Source organism: Schistocerca americana, chromosome 1 (assembly GCF_021461395.2).
Source record: "Schistocerca americana isolate TAMUIC-IGC-003095 chromosome 1, iqSchAmer2.1, whole genome shotgun sequence".
Taxonomy (NCBI): Eukaryota; Metazoa; Arthropoda; class Insecta; order Orthoptera; family Acrididae; genus Schistocerca; species Schistocerca americana.
Genome location: NC_060119.1, coordinates 490,232,651 through 490,252,342, shown reverse-complemented (window position 1 = coordinate 490,252,342; position 19,692 = coordinate 490,232,651). Strand labels below are relative to the sequence as shown.

At 44.3% G+C, this 19,692-nt stretch overlaps 1 non-coding gene across 1 annotated transcript; it reads right to left on the bottom strand.

Moving 5' to 3' along the window:
• Positions 1-14,867: 14,867 nt before the first annotated feature.
• On the bottom strand, positions 14,868-14,942 carry Trnat-ugu. Its single transcript has one exon. It is a non-coding gene; the product is annotated as a tRNA-Thr (tRNA).
• Between the last annotated feature and the right edge of the window lie 4,750 nt (positions 14,943-19,692).

Genomic DNA, 19,692 nt, shown 5'->3' with positions numbered 1-19,692 from the left:
GAGCCTAAACATTATGATCGTCTGTTTTAATTGTGTGTAGTTCCACTTCTCAAACACAGCACAATAGAGATTCTGCTTGGCATGCATTCTACAAGTCCTTGATACAGTTCCAGAGGTATGTGGCACCAGAGGTCTGAGCACAGATCAAGCAATTCCTTTAAATTACAGGATGGTGGTTTACTGGCACGCAGTTAAAATTCGATATATGTTTTAATGGGTACAGATCAGGCATATGTGATGACCAAGACATCAATGTGGGTTGACTATAATGTCCCTCAAACCACTGTAAGAAGATTCTCACCTTGCTACCGTCCACTTTGTCTATTTAGGTGTCTCAATGCTTTACAATGACGCAGTGTAATATCGATAATGATTTATTACGCCTATGTATTTGATCGAAGTGACTTTGTCAAGCCCATACTACAAATGCTGTATTCGAACATGTACTGCTGGAAGATGTCATCACCGCAGTAAGAGACTTCAAGCATGAAGCAATACAGGTGGTCCGCAATAATGTTTACATAGTTCACTGCCGTCACGATGCCTTCGATTACCACCACAGATCCCACGGAAGCCCAACTCAGTGCACCTCATAGCGTAATTCTGCTCTCACCGGCCTGTTCTACTCAAGCTGCACGGACTAACATCGAGTCGTCTGTCGCGAAGAAAATGATATACCAGCTCATACAGCCAAGCAGATGAAATAATGTTACTATGTAGATTTGGCCTACGATAGTCTACCTTCTAAGGCTTGAGATGACGAAGGAAGACAGCATTAAATATAGACAGGTACAAAATAAGTATTCTGATTACAGAAACAAATAGGCAGGTGCCAGCAGAATGCCTCAAACAAGAGGAGAAATATATCTGTGAGATTAAGAGGTGCAAAAGTATCTTCCACATGTGTACCTACATCTGTGCTCTACGAATCACTGTGAAGACCATGGCAGAGGGTACGCCCCACTGAGCCAATTACTAACGCTCTTCCTCTTCTGTTCACGTATGGAGCGTGGGAGGAATTATTGTTTAAACGCCGCTGTGCGTGCTGTAACTAATCTTATGTTCACGATTCCTGTGGGAGCTCTAAGTAGGCGGTTGTAGTATATTCTCAGAGTCATCATTTAAAATTGGTTCTTCAAACTTTGTCAGTAAACTTTCCTGGGATAGTTTGCGTCTATCTTTCAACACCTGAGACGCTCTTTTGTGGGTCACATAAATCTTTGAGCATTCGTGACGTCCTTCTCTGTACACTTTCAGTATCCCCTGCTAGTCCTATTCGGAACGGGTCCCACACTCTTAAGCAATATTCTAGGTTGGAGGGCACGAGCGATTTGTAAGCAAGCTCCTTTCTAGACTAACTGCATTTCTCTAGTATTCTACCAATAAATCTAAGTTTGCTACCTCCTTTACCCACGACTGAGGCTATGTGATCGTTCCACTTTATGTCCCTACTGAGTGACACACCCAATTATTGGTGTGACTTTACAGACTCAATAATATTATATTCATAGGAATTTTGTGAAGCACACCATTTCCATTTTTGGACATTTAAAGGAAGTTGGTAGTAATTGCATCACTTCGAAATCTTACCAAGCTCTGACTGAATAATTGTACAGCTTCGTTTTAAGACTGTATTTCGTTATAGGTAACTCCACTATTCCGTAAGTTCAAATGGTTCAAATGGCTCTGAGCACTATGGGACTTAACAGCTGAGGTCATCAGTCCCCTAGAACTTAGAACTACTTAAACCTAACTAACCTAAGGAGATCACACACATCCATGACCGACGCAGGATTGGAACCTGCGACCGTAGCAGTCGTGCGGTTCCGGACTGAAGCGCCTAGAACCGCTCGGCCACCGCATTCCGTAAGTCTGTGGCTACTATTAATATAGCCCTGTGGGGTAGCCGTGCGGTCTGATGCGTCTTGTCACGGTCCGCGTGGATCCCCCCGTCGGAGGTTCGAGTCCATGGGTGTGTATGTGTTGTTAGCGTAAGTTACTTTAAGTTCGGTTAAGTAGTGCGTAAGCTTAGGGACCGATGACCTCAGCAGTTTGATCCCATAAGACCTTCCCACAGATTTCCAAAATTTACCGCTATTAATATTGTCCACAATATCATTATTACACAACATAAACAGCGAGAGACCCACAAACTTTCCTGGGGTACAGCAGAACTTACTTCTGCATCTGTCGATGACTCTCCATCCAAGATAACATGCTGCGTCCTGCCTGCCAAGAAATCCTCAATCTAGTCATGTATTTCGTCTGATACTCCATTGTCGTACTTTTGATAATAACCGTGATACTGAGTCAGATGCTTTTCGATCTTGTGTACCAACAGTAAAATATCGACCACTTTTCGTCTAGAGCAGCCTGAAGTCCCCCCCATGAACCATGGACCTTGCCGTTGGTGGGGAGGCTTGCGTGCCTCAGCGATACAGATGGCCGTACCGTAGGTGCAACCACAACGGAGGGGTATCTGTTGAGAGGCCAGACAAACATGTGGTTCCTGAAGAGGGGCAGCAGCCTTTTCAGTAGTTGCAGGGGCAACAGTCTGGATGATAGACTGATCTGGCCTTGTAACATTAACCAAAACGGCCTTGCTGTGCTAGTACTGCGAACGGTTGAAAGCAAGGGGAAACTACAGCCGTAATTTTTCCCGAGGACATGCAGCTTTACTGTATGATTAAATGATGATGGCGTCCTCTTGGGTAAAATATTCTGGAGGTTAAATAGTCCCCCATTCGGATCTCCGGGCGGGGACTACTCAGGAGGACGTCGTTATCAGGAGAAAGAAAACTGGCGTTCTACGGATCGGAGCGTGGAATGTCAGATCCCTTAATCGGGTAGGTAGGTTAGAAAATTTAAAAAGGGAAATGGATAGGTTAAAGTTAGATATAGTGGGAATTAGTGAAGTTCGGTGGCAGGAGGAACAAGACTTTTGGTCGGGTGATTACAGGGTTATAAATACAAAATCAAATAGGGGTAATGCAGGAGTAGGTTTAATAATGAATAAAAATATAGGAGTGCGGGTTAGCTGCTACAAACAGCATAGTAAACGCATTATTGTGGCCAAGATAGACACAAAGCCCATGCCTACTACAGTAGTACAAGTTTATATGCCAACTAGCTCTGCAGATGATGAAGAAATAGATGAAATGTATGACGAGATAAAAGAAATTATTCAGGTAGTGAAGGGAGACGAAAATTTAATAGTCACGGGTGACTGGAATTCGTCAGTAGGAAAAGGGAGAGAAGGAAACATAGTAGGTCAATATGGATTGGGGGGAAGGAATGAAAGAGGAAGCCGCCTTGTTGAATTTTGCACAGAGCATAACTTAATCATAGCTAACACTTGGTTCAAGAATCATAAAAGAATGTTGTATACCTGGAAGAATCCTGGGGATACTAAAAGGTATCAGATAGATTATATAATGGTAAGACAGAGATTTAGGAACCAGGTTTTAAATTGTAAGACATTTCCTGGGGCAGATGTGGATTCTGGCCACAATCTATTGGTTATGAACTGCAGATTGAAACTGAAGAAACTGCAAAAAGGTGGGAATTTAAGGAGATGGGACCTGGATAAACTGAAAGAACCAGAGGTTGTAGAGAGTTTCAGGGAGAGCATAAGGGAACAATTGACAGGAATGGGGGAAAGAAATACAGTAGAAGAAGAATGGGTAGCTCTGAGGGATGAAGTAGTGAAGGCAGCAGATGATCGAGTAGGTAAAAAGACGAGGGCTAATAGAAATCCTTGGGAAACAGAAGAAATATTGAATTTAATTGATGAAAGTAGAAAATATAAAAATGCAGTAAGTGAAGCAGGCAAAAAGGAATACAAACGTCTCAAAAATGACATCGACAGGAAGTGCAAAATGGCTAAGCAGGCATGGCTAGAGGACAAATGTAAGGTTGTAGAGGCTTATCTCACTAGGGGTAAGATAGATACAGCCTACAGGAAAATTAAAGAGACCTTTGGGGAAAAGAGAGCCACTTGTATGAATATCAAGAGCTCAGATGGAAACCCAGTTCTAAGCAAAGAGGGGAAAGCAGAAAGGTGGAAGGAGTATATAGAGGGTCTATACAAGGGCGATGTACTTGAGGACAAAATTATGGAAATGGAAGAGGATGTAGATGAAGATGAAATGGGAGATAAGATACTGCGTGAAGAGTTTGACAGAGCACTGAAAGACCTGAGTCGAAACAAGGCCCCGGGAGTAGACAACATTCCATTAGAGCTATTGATGGCCTCGGGAGAGCCAGTCATGACAAAACTCTACCATCTGGTGAGCACGATGTATGAGACAGGCGAAATACCCTCAGACTTCAAGAAGAATATAATAATTCCAATCCCAAAGAAAGCAGGTGTTGACAGATGTGAAAATTACCGAACTATCAGTTTAATAAGTCACAGCTGCAAAATACTAACGCGAATTCTTTACAGACGAATGGAAAAATTGGTAGAAGCCGACCTCGGGGAAGATCAGTTTGGATTCAGTAGAAATGTTGGAACACGTGAGGCAATACTGACCTTACGACTTATCTTAGAAGAAAGATTAAGAAAAGGCAAACCTACGTTTCTAGCATTTGTAGACTTAGAGAAAGCTTTTGACAATGTTAACTGGAATACTCTCTTTCAAATTCTGAAAGTGGCAGGGGTAAAATACAGGGAGCGAAAGGCTATTTACAATTTGTACAGAAACCAGATGGCAGTCATAAGAGTCGAGGGACATGAAAGGGAAGCAGTGGTTGGGAAAGGAGTGAGACAGGGTTGTAGCCTCTCCCCGATGTTATTCAATCTGTATATTGAGCAAGCAGTAAAGGAAACAAAAGAAAAATTCGGAGTAGGTATTAATATTCATGGAGAAGAAGTAAAAACCTTGAGGTTCGCCGATGACATCGTAATTCTGTCAGAGACAGCAAAGGACTTGGAAGAGCAGTTGAACGGAATGGACAGTGTCTTGAAAGGAGGATATAAGATGAACATCAACAAAAGCAAAACGAGGATAATGGAATGCAGTCATATTAAGTCGGGTGATGCTGAGGGAATTAGATTAGGAAATGAGACACTTAAAGTAGTAAAGGAGTTTTGCTATTTAGAGAGTAAAATAACTGATGATGGTCGAAGTAGAGAAGATAGAAAATGTAGACTGGCAATGGCAAGGAAAGCGTTTCTCAAGAAGAGAAATTTGTTAACATCGAGTATAGATTTAAGTGTCAGGAAGTCATTTCTGAAAGTATTTGTATGGAGTGTAGCCATGTATGGAAGTGAAACATGGACGATAACTAGTTTGGACAAGAAGAGAATAGAAGCTTTCGAAATGCGGTGCTACAGAAGAATGCTGAAGATAAGGTGGGTAGATTACGTAACTAATGAGGAGGTATTGAATGGGATTGGGGAGAAGAGAAGTTTGTGGCACAACTTGACTAGAAGAAGGGATCGGTTGGTAGGACATGTTTTGAGGCATCAAGGGATCACAAATTTAGCATTGGAGGGCACTGTGGAGGGTAAAAATCGTAGAGGGAGACCAAGAGATGAATACACTAAGCAGATTCAGAAGGATGTAGGTTGCAGTAGGTACTGGGAGATGAAGAAGCTTGCACAGGATAGAGTAGCATGGAGAGCTGCATCAAACCAGTCTCAGGTCTGAAGACCACAACAACAACAACAACAACAGCCTGAAGTGGAATGATCGTATGAAAATAGTTACAGTGAAAGCAGATGCCAGGCTGAGATTCAGTGTAAACATACAAAGGAAATGAAATTCATCTTCGAAAGAACTGCGTTATAAGACGCTTGTCCGACCGAGTGTTCAGTAATGCACGTCACGTTTGAACCGTCACAAGAATGGAGTTATGCAGGAAGCAGGAAACTCTGAAGACGAGTACGCTGTTTCCACGCGGGTTCGCAAACAGACAGCTTCGCAGAGATGCTCCACTGTCCAGGAGTAAACTCTGGAATAGAGCGTTATGTATCACACAGAGATTTATTATTATAATTTCGGGCGCATATGTTCAAAGGAAAATCAATCTAAACATTATTTCATTTTGCATACATCTCACTAAATTTCCATGACCAGAAAATTCAGAGAAATTACAACTCAGGCTCAGTGACAGTCGCTCTTCAAGGGTTCCATTCGCGAAATGAAGAGAACTCGAGGGAATTCTGCTACTACATAAAATCACTCAGCAGTTCGATGGCTTCTGTTCAGTCCCTCGTCGACAAGTCTGTTGTGGTAATAGCACACAGCGGAAGGAAAGCTGTTAAGAACACTTTCACAGAGGGGGGATCGTACAGATACATCGCCCTTTGACCGTCGCACAGTCTCCTGTACAGAGTAGATGTCGTCTGACTAGGGCCTCCCGGCGGGCAGACCATTCGCCGGGTACAAGTCTTTCGATTTGATGCCACTTCGGCAACTTGCGCGTCGATGGGGATGAAATGATGATGATTAGGGCAACACCCAGTTCCTGAGCAGAGAAAATCTCCGACGCAGCAGGAAATCGAACCCGGGCCCTTAATTGACATTCTATTGCCCTGACCACTCACCTGTGGAGGGCGGACAGTCTCCTGTATCGTGGACACAGACATAAGCATCCCTGGTGTTGAGAAAAAACGGAAAGAATTAAAAACAAATAAGCCGCCAGGACCGAACTTAATCCCATCTCGGAACTACAGAGAGTGTTGTTGTGGTTATCAGTCCTGAGACTGGTTTGATGCAGCTCTCCATGCTACTCTATCCTGTGCAAGCATCTTCATATCCCAGTACGTACTGCAACCTACATCCTTCTGAATCTGCTTAGTGTATTCATCTCTTGGTCTCCCTCTACGACTTATACCCTCCTTCGATGTCTCAGAACATGTCCTACCAACCGATCCCTTCTTCTAGTCAAGTTGTGCCACAAACTCCTCTTCTCCCCAGTTCTATTCAATACCTCCTCATTAGTTATGTGATCTACCCATCTAATCTTCAGCATTCTTCTATAGCACCACATTTCGAAAGCTTCTATTCTCTTCTTGTCCAAACTATTTATGGTCCATGTTTCACTTCCATACATGGCTACACTCCATACAAATACTTTCAGAAACGACTTCCTGACATTTAAATCTATACTCGATGTTACCAAATTTCTCTTCTTCAGAAATGCTTTCCTTGTCATTGCCAGTCTACATTTTATATCCTCTCTACATCGCCATCATCAGTTATTTTGCTCCCCAAATAGCAAAACTCCTTTACTACTTCAAGTCTCTCATTTCCTAATCTAATTCCCTCAGCATCACCCGACTTAATTCGACTACATTCCATTATCCTCGTTTTGCTTTTGTTGATGTTCATCTTATACCCTCCTTTCAAGACACTGTCCATTCCGTTCAACTGCTCTTCCAAGTCATTTGCTGTCGCTGACAGAATTACAATGTCATCGGCGAACCTCAAAGTTTTTATTTCTTCTCCATGGATTTTAGTACCTACTCTGAACTTTTCTTTTGTTTCCTTTATTGCTTGCTCAATATACAGCTTGAATAACATCGGGGACAGGCTACAACCCTGTCTCACTCCCTTCCCAACCACCTTCCCTTTTATGTCCCTCGACTCTTATAACTGCCATCTGGTTTCTGTACAAATTGTAAATAGCCTGTCGCTCCCTGTATTTTACCCCTGCCACCTTCAGAAATTGAAAGAGAGTATTCGAATCAACATTGTCAAAAGCTTTCTCTAAGTCTACAAATGCTAGAAACGTAGGTTTACCTTTCCTTAATCTTTCTTCTAACACAAGTCGTAGGATCAGTACTGCCTCACGCGTTCCAACATTTCTACGGAATCCAAACTGATCTTCCCCGAGGTCGGCTTCTATCAGTTTTTCCATTCGTCTGTAAAGAATTCGGGTTAGTATTTTGCAGCTGTGACTTATTAAACTGATAGTTCGGTAATTTTCACATCTGTCAACACCTGCTTTCTTTGGGATTGGAATTATTATATTCTGTTTGAAGTCTGAGGGTATTTCGCCTGTCTCATACATCTTGCTCACCAGATGGTAGAGTTTTGTCAGGACTGGCTCTCCCAAGGCTGTCAGTAGTTCTAATGGAATGTTGTCAACTCCGGGGGCCTTGTTTCGACTCAGGCATTTCAGTGCTCTGTCAAACTCTACACGCAGTATCATATCTCCCGTTTCATCTTCTTCTACATCCTCTTCCATTTCCATAACATTGTCCTCTAGTACATCGCCCTTGTATAGACCCTCTATATACTCCTTCCACCTTTCTGCTTTCCCGTCTTTGCTTAGAACTGGGTTTCCATCTGAGCTCTTGATATTCATGCAAGTGGTTCTCCTTTCTCCAAAGGTCTCTTTAATTTACAGAGAGTACGCTTCGGTATTCGTCCCTTACTTGGCTTGCATTTATCGCGTATCACTCGCCCAGCGCAAAGGCTCCACCGATTGGAAAAAAAGCACATTTGACTTCTGTATATATGAACGGAAGAGTGGACCGCAGAATTGCTGATCAATATCCTTAACATCGGTTTGCTGCAGAGTTCTTGAAAATTTTCTCAGTTCGAGTACAATATATGTTAGTGAGAAGGAAAAACTAAATTACAAATCGGCACAGATTTAGAAAAAAATCGGTCATGTAAAACTTAGGTTAGCCTTTTCTAATATGATATTTTGCAAACCCCAGTGGTTAGCCTTTTCTCATATGATATTTTGCGAACCCCAGATGAAAGCCAAAAGGTTCCCTTGGATTCCAAGATTTCCGGAAGCTGTTTGACTCAGTTCACGCCGGCCGCGGTGGCCGAGCGGTTCTAGGCGCTTCAGTCCGGAACCGCACGACTGCTACGGTCGCAGGTTCGAATCCTGCCTCGGGCATGGATGTGTGTGATGTCAATAGGTTCGTTAGGTTTAAGTAGTTCTAAGTTCTAGAGGACTGATGACCTCAGAAGTTAAGTCCCATAGTGCTCAGAGCCATTTGAACCATTTTTTTGACTCAGTTTCCCACTGCACACTGTTAACGAAAGATCCAACATATGGAATCGGTTTTCAGACATGTAAGTGGTTCGAAGAATTCTTAAGTAAGAGGACACAGTATGTTGTAGTAATTTTTGAGAACATTTATCGTGGATAACAGCGGTTTTTCTTAGTTCTTTAAAATGAACATAAACGGTATCATGTTGAGCAGTATGAGCAGTTGACGTCCGTGGAGCATGTAGCGCCTGCTCCGTTCACCGCCAACGCCTAGCAACATCTCATGAAGTCTGAAGATTGTCAGTAACTGACTGAAACAAGTAACCACAAAAATAAAGGTTTCTTGCGATCGAGACTGTTAACGTTTATTTCCAGTACATTGTCCTGGACAGCAAGTGTTAATCAGAGGCAAGGCCACTGTCAGGAGTGCCCCAGGGAAATGTGATAGGACGCCCTTCTATTCTACTTACGTAGCCGATATGGCCTATAAAGTGAGCAGGATTTTCCGAAGTTCAGCTAATGACACTGGGGTGTACGCGAAGGTGTCGCCGTTGAGAGACTCTAGGAGCATATAAGATGACATGCAAAAAATTTCTAGTTGGTGTCATGACTAGCAGCTTGCTCAAAATGTAGAAAAACGTAAGCTAATGTAGATTAGCAGAAAAAACTGTCCTGTCATGTTCGAATACAGCATTTGTAGTATGGGCTTGACAAAGTCACTTCGATAAAATATATAGGCGTAATAAATCATTATCGATATTACACTGCGTCATTGTAAAGCATTGAAACACCTAAATAGCCGAAGTGGACGGTAGCAAATCGGCCGAAACGTCGGCAATTGAGTTTTTTGTAGTTTATAGTGACGTGGTCGTATACCCAAAATAATTTTATCCAAAAACACCTAGGCGTGATGTTGCGAAACAGTATAAAATGGAACAGTCTCTTAAGACCATTAACAGGGAAGGCGAATGGACCACTTCGTTTTATTTGGAGAGTTATAGGAAAGTGTACCTCCAATATAAAGGAGATCACTACAGCATACTATAGTCGAGTCGGCTTAAGAAGCACCCTGACAGTTGCAGTGGGCTAGCCGCAGCAGCTTCGCGCGCCTGCCTCCACCAGTCAGATGTCGCTATTTTGTAAACGTCTCTACGGCAACGCCTCAGTGTTGTCGGCAGATCTATATGTGGCTGTTCTTTTTGGCCCTTGTTTTCGCCTGGAGCCATTGCATTTCGCAGATGAAAACTGACATCAGCGATGCTAGCTGTCAGGGATTTTCTGACACCGACTGGACTACAGTTCACCCATTATTTAGTGCGGCTCGAGTGTTTCGGATCGCTGTAAGATGGGATTAAAGAAAGACATCGACGCAGTTCAGAGGCATGCAGCTAGATTTGTCACTAGTAGGTACGATAAACACGCGAGTATTACCGAGGTGCATCGTGAAACCAAATGCGAATCCTTGGAGGTGAGATGGCGTTCTTTTCGCGTAATACTACAGAGACACTTAAAAGATTCGAACATTTTTAACGCGGCCGTCTACGGCAAGAATGTATCGTAGAAAACGTGTGTTAATTTTGCTGCACTGAATTTTACACACTTATTCCGACCCGTTTCGGTTGTCAACCATCATCCACGGAAAAGCAAAAAAGACACAATTTTTACGTTTCATATATCATGCCACAGACGAAAGCCATACTACTGAGTATGCGCAGTGAACGACTACTGTCCATGTGCATCTTAATATGTCCTGTGGTATGGCATTCGTCTGTAGCGTGATATATAAAATGTAAAAGTGGTATTGTTTCTTGATTTTCCCTGTATGATGGTGGACAACAGAATCTGGCCGGAATAAATGTGTAAAATTCAACAGAGCAAAGGTAACGTGCGTTTTCTAGGACTTAAAAGAACGCGCATTTGCGGATGATTGCTGAAGGACTGCACTGTCTACATCTACGTCTACATTTATACTCCGCAAGCCACCCAACGCTGTGTGGCGGAGGGCACTTTACTTGCCACTGTCATTACCCCCCTTTCCTGTTCCAGTCGCGTATGGTTCGCGGGAAGAACCACTGCCGGAAAGCCTCCGTGCGCGCTCGAATCTCTCTAATTTTACATTCGTGATCTCCTCGGGAGGTATAAGTAGGGGGAAGCAATATTTTCGATACCTCATCCAGAAACGCACCCTCTCGAAACCTGGACAGCAAGCTACACCGCGATGCAGAGCGCCTCTCTTGCAGAGTCTGCCACTTGAGTTTGATAAACATCTCCGTAACGCTATCACGCTTACCAAATAACCCTGTGACGAAACGCGCCGCTCTTCTTTGGATCTTCTCTATCTCCTATGTCAACCCGATCTGGTACGGATCCCACACTGATGAGCAATACTCAAGTATAGGTCGAACGAGTGTTTTTTAAGCCACCTCCTTTGTTGATGGACTACATTTTCGAAGGACTCTCCTAATGAATCTCAACCTGCACCCGCCTTACCAACAATTAATTTTATATGATCATTCCACTTCAAATCCTTCCGTACCCATACTCCCATATCTTTTACAGAAGTAACTGCTACCAGTGTTTGTTCCGCTATCATATAATCATACAATAAAGGATCCTTCTTTTATGTATTCGCAACACATTACATTTATCTATGTTAAGGGTCAGTTGCCACTCCCTGCACCAAGTGCCTATCCGCTGCAGATCTTCCTGTATTTCGCTGCAATTTTCTAATGCTGCAACTTCTCTGTATACTACAGCATCATCGTCGACGTACGTCTCGCCCAACAACCGAGAAGACGAACTGAGAAAAACTGGGACTCGTACAGAGGCATACAGACAATTGCTTTCCCCTCGCTCCATTTGCGACTGGAATAGCAAGGGAAGTGACCACTAGTGGTACAAGGTACCCTCCATCATGGCCCATATTATGGCTTGTAGAGAACTGATGTAGATGAAAATGAGAGTGGGGCAATGTTGCGGGTCTAAAAGTACCGTCTGGTACACACCATCAGGTGATGAGCAGGGTATTATATGTAGGCTGGAACTGCCTCCATATATACAATCAACGAGCAGTCATTTTCCCTCTATCCAGCACTCTCAATGCTAGCCTCTTACAAGATTTTTTCCTACAGCAGTAGACACTCTGTGTATTGCACGCAGAAAGAGCGGGAGCGAATCTTCGGTTGTTGCCCACGCCGCTGTGGGAGGGAAACGACTCTGTACTAGAGCGAAGATAATCCTGGCGTCGTACTCGATCGCTGTATACATAAAGGCAGCGGTGTCACGGTCTGGGCCTCCAGTCGCCTAGCCAGCCAGCCGGTGTAGCGTTGCGGGCGCGGCTCCGGTTGCGAGTAGCAAAGGGCGCGCTGACACGCGAGAGAGCGACCGGCCAGTCGGAGCCGGCGTCCAGTAGGACGGCGCGGCGGTCATTACAGAACGCGATACCACGCGGGCGCGCAGCCGCGCAGCCGGCTGGACACGTGAGGCGCCTAATTATGCAGGCGGCCTGCCTGCCGGCACTCCGCTGGCGCAACGCAGCAGCGCAGCACACCGCAACGCGAGGCGAAACCCGCCGGCTCTCTCCACTGTGCGCCTGCGAGGCGGTTTTCCTTTCTCGTATACAGGGTGTTACAAAAAGGTACGGCCAAACTTTCAGGAAACTTTCCTCACACACAAAGAAAGAAAATATGTTATGTAGGCATGTGTCCGGAAACGCTTACTTTCCATGTTACAGCTCATTTTATTACTTCTCTTCAAATCACATTAATCATGGAATGGAAACACACAGCAACAGAACGTACCAGCGTGACTTCAAACACTTTGTTACAGGAAATGTTCAAAATGTCCTCCGTTAGCGAGGATACATGCTTCCACCCTCCGTCGCATGGAATCCCTGATGCTCTGATGCAGCTCTGGAGAATGCCGTGTTGTATCACAGCCGTCCACAATACGAGCACGAAGAGTCTCTACATTTGGTACCGGGGTTGCGTAGACAAGAGCTTTCAAATGCCCCCATAAATGAAAGTCAAGAGGGTTGAGGTGTGGAGAGTGTGGAGGCCATGGAATTGGTTCGCCTCTACCAATCCATCGGTCACCGAATCTGTTGTTGAGAAGCGTACGAACACTTCGACTGAAATGTGCAGGAGCTCCATCGTGCATGAACCACATGTTGTGTCGTACTTGTAAAGGCACATGTTCTAGCAACACAGGTAGAATATCCCGTATAAAATCATGATAACGTGCTCCATTGAGCGTAGGTGGAAGAACATGGGGCCCAATCAAGACATCACCAACAATACCTGCCCAAACGTTCACAGAAAATCTGTGTTGATGACGTGATTGCACGATTGCGTGCGGATTCTCGTCAGCCCACACGTGTTGATTGTGAAAATTTACAATTTGATCACGTTGGAATGAAGCCTCATCCGTAAATAGAACATTTGCACTGAAATGAGGATTGACACATTGTTGGATGAACCATTCGCAGAAGTGTACTCGTGGAGGCCAATCAGATGCTGATAGTGCCTGCACACGCTGTACATGGTACGGAAACAACTGGTTCTCTCGTAGCACTCTCCATACAGTGACGTGGTCAACGTTACCGTGTACAGCAGCAACTTCTCTGACGCTGACATTAGGGTTATCGTCAACTGCACGAGGAATTGCCTCGTCCATTGCAGGTGTCCTCGTCGTTCTAGGTCTTCCCCAGTCGCGAGTCATAGGCTGGAATGTTCCGTGCTCCCCTAAGACGCCGGTCAATTGCTTCGAACGTCTTCCTGTCGGGACATCTTCGTTCTGGAAATCTGTCTCGATACAGACGTACCGCGCCACGGCTATTGCCTCGTGCTAATCCATACATCAAATGGGCATCTGCCAACTCCGCATTTGTAAACACTGCACTGACTGCAAAACCACGTTCGTGATTAACACTAACCTGTTGATGCTACGTACTGATGTGCTTGATGCTAGTACTGTAGAGCAGTGAGTCGCATGTCAACACGAGCAATGAAGTCAACATTACCTTCCTTCAATTGGGCCAACTGGCGGTGAATCGAGGAAGTACAGTACCTACTGACGAAAATGGAAATTACGCGTTTCCGGACTCATGTCCACATAACATCATTTCTTTATTTGTGTGTGAGGAAAGTTTCCTGAAAGTTTGGCCGTACCTTTCTGTAACACCCTATATACAAAATGAAACTGGCCCGGAAAATATTTCGAGCCCTTTAAGGTATGCATCCCAACTTACATTATCCCCATCTGGAAAATGTGAGTTGAGTTGCCTACTTTGAAGTGGATCAAATATTTTCCAGTGCAATGATATTTTGGAACTTCGCAGGCTCTCGCGGCATAATAAGTCTTGAAAGTCTCTTGGGGTTTGGTGTCGGATGCTGAAATCAACAAGTTTCAATATTTTGGCGATCCAGCTGTCTGCCGTCTCCAGGAGAATGCCACTGCAGCTGCTAAGCCCTGCTGAAAACTGATGCCAAGGCTGCAAATCATCGTCCTATATGTAGACCTCCGTACCGTACACGGTGTATACTCCACCCATCGCAGGTGCTGCCCTCCAAGACTGGGCTGTTGGCACCGCCCATAGCAGACTCCCGGCGGCAGCGATACATCGCAACCATTCTTTCATTTCTGGACGTCATGGTTTACAAAAAAATAAGACGGTACTCTGGGACATAGTGTTTACCGAAAGCCGACACACGCCTATCGGTATCAGCATGCTAAGAGTTGCCATCCGCCATACCAACGCAGTGGCGACCTTAGGAGTGTGGTACATAGAACATATGCCATTTCCGGAGCGGACAGATCAAACCAAGAACTTGATATTTACAATGAAATGAACACCCTTAGCTGCTTATAGGCGTTGACATACGTCAACGTGGACAGATGAAAATGTGTGCCCTGACCGGGAGTCGAACCCGGGATCTCCTGCTTACATGGCAGACGCTCTAACCATCTGAGCCACCGAGGACACCGAGGATAGCGCGACTGTAGGGATTTATCTCTGGCACGCCTCCTGCGAAACCCACATTCTCAACGTATTGTCCCGCACTACATTCGTAGTGCCCCCGCCCATTATACTCATTACTCGCGGCGCGTTGCCGATTGCCGTAAGAGTTCGGGCACTGTTTGTGCATTCGCACAGAAGAAGAAGATGGTCAAGTGTCCGGTGAGCCTTAACTATATATATACTAAGATGACATCTGTTCTTTCGGACATGTCCGAAAGAAGAGACCATGTTAGTATATATAACTTTATATTTGATGGCTGTTTTTAAGGGAAATGGATTATCTGAGAGGTAGATTCGTCAGGCTATGAAGTTTGGACCATACCCGGACGTGCACGAAGAGGAACATACATCTATGGAAATTCTTCCAGTCCATATGTGGTATAACAGCAAACCAATACTAATACATCTGGGTTCCCGGGTTCGATTCCCGGCGGGGTCTCGTGATGGCTGGATGTTGTGTGCTGTCCTTAGGTTAGTTAGGATTAAGTAGTTCTAAGTTCTAGGGGACTGATGACCATAGATGTTAAGTCCCATAGCGCTCAGAGCCATTTGAACCATTTTTTGAACTAATACATCTATGGCCTTTATTCCTTACGCTTGGGGTGTATCATTCAAGAGTAGAAGAATTTTAAGGATTTTTAACATTAAGAGCGTGTTCCACCCTCTTTCCAAGATTAGGGCACTTCTCGGCTCTGTGAAAGACAATATGGGGCTTAGGACGCCTGGAATATATAAAAGTCCATGTCAGTGGTGGAAAGCTTACACACGCCGTCCGATTCGTACAATTCAGGACAGGTACGTGGAACATCGCCGTCATACGAGGCTACAACAGCCGGAAGAATCACGATACCAAAACACTGCAACGTGTAAGACAGAGACAGGATGAAATCCGACACGACTGTTGCAGTTGCAAACGCTTCCGGTTTTTGTAACACTGTTTATAAGGCGCAATTGCAATAATGCTGGCAGACAATGTGATTAATATTTACAAGGGTTTACAAGGGTTTACAAGGGTTTTCCTCTTAGCAGAACGTGGAATGCTGCACTAACCCGCGTAAAAACAGTGTGATCTTCAGTGCGACCAGGATGGGTGTTAGAAAATAGTCTTTGGGTGCGATACATCGTTGCTGCCGGTGTTCTACTAAGGGCGGCGCTGCCAGCCCCGTCTTGGGGAGCAGCAACTGTGATGGGCAGCGCACCGTGTACGCTAAGGAGACCTACATAAGAGGGCGATTTGCAGCCTTGGCATCTGTTTTCTGCGGACTCTCCAGCAGCGGCATTCTCCTGAAGATGGCGGACGTTGGATCACCGAAATATTGAATTATGTTAAATTCAGGATCCGGCAGCAAACCCAAAGACACTTTCAAGTCCAGTGTTATTTTGCCCAACCTGTACAGTCTCAGAAAATTAAATTACTTGGACAACAGTCAATTCTGAACTGATGGTACCTTAGGGATCGAAAACCAGTTTGTAATAAACAATTATTTACATGACTAAAACCAGGCGCGGATACAGAGTACATTTGTGGTAGTGGTCATAGTCTGTAAGAGATTTAGGATCGTCTTCAAAATGTGTTTCACCTGTGTCGTCTCTGTTGCAGATATCGGGGATGAGAGTGACGCCTAAGTCCCTTCCAGAGGCGTGCTTTTTTCTGTTACTGAGTTTTCGGGTTATTTTAACTGTAAATTAGCAAGTCCATATTTTTCCGAGTCTCACCATCCACTCTTCCCTAATATTTTCAGTTGCTATTACCCGGGGACTGATGACCTAAGATGTTAAGTCCCATAGTGCTCAGAGCCATTGCTATTACCCCAAGTGTTAGCAAGCATAGGATAATAAGGATAAAGTAAGTAAAATGATTTAATATAGCAATTTATTTCAGCCGTTGTTTAGTATATCGCTTTCGCATAACTTTAAGGAAATTGACATGCACAGGAGAAGATTCTTCGCCTGAAGATGATGGAGACGCATTCCATCGAAACGTTGCTACGAGAGGACGACGCTACTAGGCTACCCATGAAGACTCCATATATACACCTTTTTTCTTCCACCACAGGCGCCTTTAGACATGTACTGATCGTTCACTGCCCTATACATAAAGCACGCCTGTGATTCGACGGGAAGACGTTTAAAGAGTGGCTATAATTAAACTTTCGCTACTTAAGCCAGTGTAGGCCGAAAACTATGTACCGTATGGGCACCCAACTTTTGGGAATGAAGTTCCGACTGTGCCCTGCAGGATTTGCGTTGTTGGTAGTGTTAGCATCGTGACTTGCCGTTAAGGGCCTGTAGTGGTACGACGACGTAGGGTTGAAACACAAGCATCAGTGTGCATTACAGCTGCAGACAGTCAACATGGGTCTGGACAAGGTGGGCAGAGCTGATTTATCAAAACAACAGCTTATAGTGCCGCTGCTCTTCGCGGGTATCAGAAGATTAAAGGAATACGGGCAAGTCCTCTTCCGCACCGGGGTGAAGAACATGATTCGGAAGTTCGAATTAACTGGCAGCTCCTCGGATAGGCAGACGGCCAACTTGCGACATAAATCGTTGAACAAGTTACTGTTGCCGTCGCTAAGAATACTGGACGCAATATGCAGCTTTCAAGCCGTGCACGAACTTTGTCACGACAGCTGAACGTTGCTTAGTCCTGCGTTGTTTCGGGCAGCAGCATATCTATCTCTAGCGCGGTTCCAGGCAGTCGTGGATGCACGTGGTCGTTACACTATAACCTGGAACGTAAACGTGGTATGCAATTAACGAATGTTACGACTTCATGATAAAATTAAAATATGTTTATTTCAGTGATTTATTAGTTGTCTTCCACATCTCTACATCTACATCTACATGGATACTCTGCAAATCACATTTAAGTGGCTGGCAGAGGGTTCTTCGAGCCACCTTCACAATTCTCTATTATTCCAATCTCGTATAGCGCGCGGAAATGATGAACTCCTGTATCTTTCCGTAATAGCGCTGATTTCCCTTATTTTATCATGCTGATCTTTCCTCCCTATGTAGGTCAGTGTCAAAAAAATATTTTCGCATCCGGAGGAGAAAGTTGGTGATTGGAATTTCGTGAGAAGATTCCGTCGCAACGAAAAACGCCTTTCTTTTAATTATGTCCAGCCCAAATCCTGTATCGCTTCTGTGACACACTCTCCCATATTTCGCGATAATACAAAACGTGCTGCCTTTCTTTGAACTTTTTCGATGTACTCCGTCAGTCCAATCTGGTAAGGATCCCACACCGCGCAGCAGTTTTCTAAAACAGAACGGACAAGCGTAGTGTAGGCAGTCTCCTTAGTAGGCCTGTTACATTTTCTCAGTGTCCTGCCAATAAAACGCAGTCTTTGGTTAGCCTTCCCCACAACATTTTTCTATGTGTTCCTTCCAATTTCAGTTGTTCGTAATTGTAATTCCTAGGTATTTAGCTGAATTTACGGTTTTTAGATTAGACTGATTTATCGTGTAATCGAAGTTTAGCGAGTTCCTCTTAGCACTCATGTGGATGACCTCACAATTTTCGTTATTTAGTGTCAACTGCCACTTTTCGCACCATTGAGATATCTTTTCTAAATCGTTTTGCAGTATGTTTTGGTCTTCTGATGACTTTACTAGTCGATAAACGACAGCGTCATCTGCAAACAACGGAAGACGGCTGCTCAGATTGTCTCCAAACTTGTTTATATAGATAAGGAACAGCAAAGGGCCTACAACACTACCTTGGGGAACGCCAGAAATCACTTCTGTATTACTCGATGACTTTCCGTCAATTACTACGAACTGTGACCTCTCTGACAGGAAATCACAAATTCAGTCACATAACAGACGATTTCCATAAGCAATTTCACTACGAGCCGCTTGTGTGGTGCAGTGTCAAAAGCCTTCCGGAAATCCAGAAATACGGAATCGATCTGAAATCCTTTGTCAGTAGCACTCAACACTTCATGTGAATAAAGAGATAGTTGTGTTTCACTGGAACGATGTTTTCTAAACCCATGTTGACTGTGTGTCAATAGACCGTTTTCTTCGAGGTAATTCATAATGTTCGAACACAATATATGTTCTAAAATCCTGCTGCATATCGACGTTAACAACATGGACCTGTAATTTAGTGGATTACTCCTACTATCTTTGCCGGCCGGTGTGGCCGTGCGGTTCTAGGCGCTTCAGTCTGGAACCGCGTGACCGCTACGGTCGCAGGTTCGAATCCTGCCTCGGGCATGGATGTGTGTGATGTCCTTTGGTCAGTTATGTTTAAATAGTTCTAAGTTCTAGGGGACTGATGACCTCAGAAGTTAAGTCCCATAGTGCTCAGAGCCATTTGAACCATTTGAACCTACTATCTTTCTTGAATATTGGTGTGACCTGTGTAACTTTCCAGCCTTTGGGTACTGATCTTTCGTCGTGCGAACGGTTGTATATGATTGTTAAGTATGGAGTAATGCATCAGCATACTCCGATAGGAACCTAATTGGTATACAGTCTGGACCAGAAGACTTGCTTTTATTAAGTGATAATCTCCTAATAAATGTTTCCACAATGTTTCATTGTCCTGAGATCATTCGTTTGTGATAGAGGCCTTCTCCAGCAGAGATAGTCTAATTGTAACCAGTCCCTACTTTCATAACAGCCTCCAACGTAAATCATAGCTGACACCGCATGTGTTTCAGGCATCGCAAAAAGCTCCTCAAGATGACTTCTGGAGG